Consider the following 2,869-nt stretch of genomic DNA (forward strand, 5'->3'; position numbering starts at 1 on the left):
TTAAATGGTGGGTCTCCCTTTTTATCTTTAAATATTGTACCCATGGTTCAAAGGTTTCTTATCTCTCACTTAAAGAGCTATGAAGAAGACTGATTTTCCACTCAAGGGCTACAATGCTATGAAAAAGTGTTTGAACCCCATATGATTTAATTTTTTGCATGTTTTTCACACTTAAATGTTTCATATCATCAAACAAATTTAAATAGTAGGCAAAGATAACCCAAGTAAGCACAAATGCAGGTTTTTAAGTGATGATTTTATTTATTAAGGTAAAAAACTATCCAAACCTATATGGCCCTGTGTGGAAAAAGTAATATCCACCCCACCCCCCCATTTAAATCACAGACCGCCAGACCTGTTGAATCGAGAGATCACTTAAATAGAACCTGTCAGACAAAGTGAAGTAGGCCAAAAAATCCCATAAAGGAAGACATCATGCCGCAATCTAAAGAAATTCAGGAAAAGATGAGAAGCAAAGTGACATCTGTCAGTCTGGAAAAGGTTACAAAGCCATTTCTAAAGCTTTGGGACTCCAGTGAACCATGGTGAGAGCCATTATCTACAAATGGAGAAAACATGGAGCAGGAGTGGTCGGCCTATACAAATTACCCCAAGAGCACAACGGGTCACAAAAGAACCCAGAACAACATCTAAAGAACTAACTGCAGGCCCCACTTGCCTTAGTTAAGGTCAGTGTTCATGACTCAACCATAAGAAAGAGACTGGGCAAAAATGGCATGCATGGCAGAGTTCCAAAGCGAAAATCACTGCTGACCAAAAAGAACATAAAGGCTTGTCCCACTTTTGCCAAAAAACATCTTGATGATTCCCCAAGACTTTTGGGAAAATATTCAGGTGACTGACGAAACATAAGTTGAACTTTTTGGAAGGTGTGCATCCTGTTACATCTGGTGTAAAAGTAACGCAGCATTTCAGAAAAACAACATCATACCAACAGTCAAATGTGGTGGTGGTAGTGTGATGGTCTGGGATTGCTTTGCTGTTTCAGGACCTGGACGACTTGCTGTGATTCATGGAACCATCAATTCTGCTCTATACCAAAAAATCCTGAAGGAGAATGTTTGTCCATCAGTTCGTGACCTCAAGCTGAAGTGCACTTGGGGTCTGCAGCAAGACAATGATCCAAAACACACCACAAGTCCACCTCTGAATGGCTTAAAAAAACAACCTGAAGGTTTTGGAGTGGCCTAGTCAAAGTCCTGACTTGAATCCAATTGAGATGCTGTGGCATGACCTTAAACAAGCGGTTCATGCTTGGAAACCCTCCAATGTGGCTGAATTGAAACAATTTTGCAAAGAAGAGTGGGCCAAAATTCCTCCACAGCAGTGTGAAAGAACCTTTGCCAGTTATCACAGACGCTTGATTGCAGTTGTTGCTGCGAAGGGTGGCACAACCAGGTATGTTTAGGGGGCAAGTACTTTTTCACACAACGCCGTGTAGGTTTGGATAGTTTTGTTGTTTTTTTCCTTAAATAAAATCCCTTAAAAACTGCATTTTGTGTTTGCTTGGGTTATCTTTGTCTACTATTTAAATTTTGTTTGATCTGAAACAATTAAGTGTGACAAACATGCAAAAAAATAAATCGGGGAAAGGATCAAATGCTTTTTTCATGGCATAGTATGACACTGCATGTTTTTCATATTGAAACATATTTGGTGAGCAAGTCCAGTGAGTCTGCAACAGGGATTCTTAAACTTTTTAATCTGACCACTCAAATTTGAATATTGTTTCTGTACTGAGGCCCAAGAAGAGGATCTTTATCATAGCGATAGTGGAGTCATACAGAGACATATAACGATGGACATAAAAGTAAATGTTTTTGTTTCCTTTTAAGCATATTTCTCAAGTGAATATTAATAAAAGAAATGGTAAACAAGTGTGTAGTTAAAATAGTTCTCCATTTTCCAAACCTGTTTATCCTGAGATGGGCAGCTGGAGCCTATCCCAGCAAGCGAAGGGCACAAGGCAGGAACAATCACTGAACAGGCTGCATGACCATCACAGGATGAACACACTGAACAGGACAGCTTTGCATTGCCAATCCAACTAACCTGTAATAATAGGTAATATTCTGATATTTTTTTTTCTTTAAGTTTTTCCGAACCTAAACTTTAAATTTAAACCTGTGACAGTTTACTGCCTACCTTTTCACCATGTTAGGTCATTCATTGCATTTCAGCTGATTGCATTTGAAGAAAAACTGAGGTGTTCTAAAACATTTGACTGCAAGTGAACATTTATTTGCTTGGCAGTCATTTTATCCAAAGTGATACAACAAACAAGTTCAACATAATCGAGTAAATGTCAGTCTGGGGACTCATTTTGGAAAACAAAGTCTTACAGGACAAGGTGACAGAATTGATCATCACAAGTGAATAGCTCAGAACAGAAGACAAACTAGTTACAATTCTTAGATTGCAAAACTTAAAGGCAATTAGACAGAAATTCACCAAACGAGAGCCTTCAAACAAGTCTTGGCCATATTGAGTGAGTCAGCAATTTGGTTGTAAGGATCCATAGTGCTGCAGTGGGTTGGCACCCTGCCCGGGATTGGTTCCTGCCTTGTGCTCTGTGTTGGCTGGGATTGGCTCCAGCAGATCCCCGTGACCCTGTGTTCGGATTCAGCGGGTTGGAAAATGGATGGATGGGTGGATCCATAGTGGTAGGCAAACGTTTGGACACTCTTGCTTAAAATGTCTGGTTGTCTGTGAATAGTTAGTTAGGTCCATAAATATTTGGACAGAGACAACTTTTTTCTAATTTTGGTTCTGTACATTACCACAATGAATTTTAAATGAAACAACTCAGATGCAGTTGAAGTGCAGACTTTCAGCTTTAATTCAGTGG

Source organism: Erpetoichthys calabaricus, chromosome 3 (assembly GCF_900747795.2).
Source record: "Erpetoichthys calabaricus chromosome 3, fErpCal1.3, whole genome shotgun sequence".
NCBI lineage: Eukaryota > Metazoa > Chordata > Cladistia > Polypteriformes > Polypteridae > Erpetoichthys > Erpetoichthys calabaricus.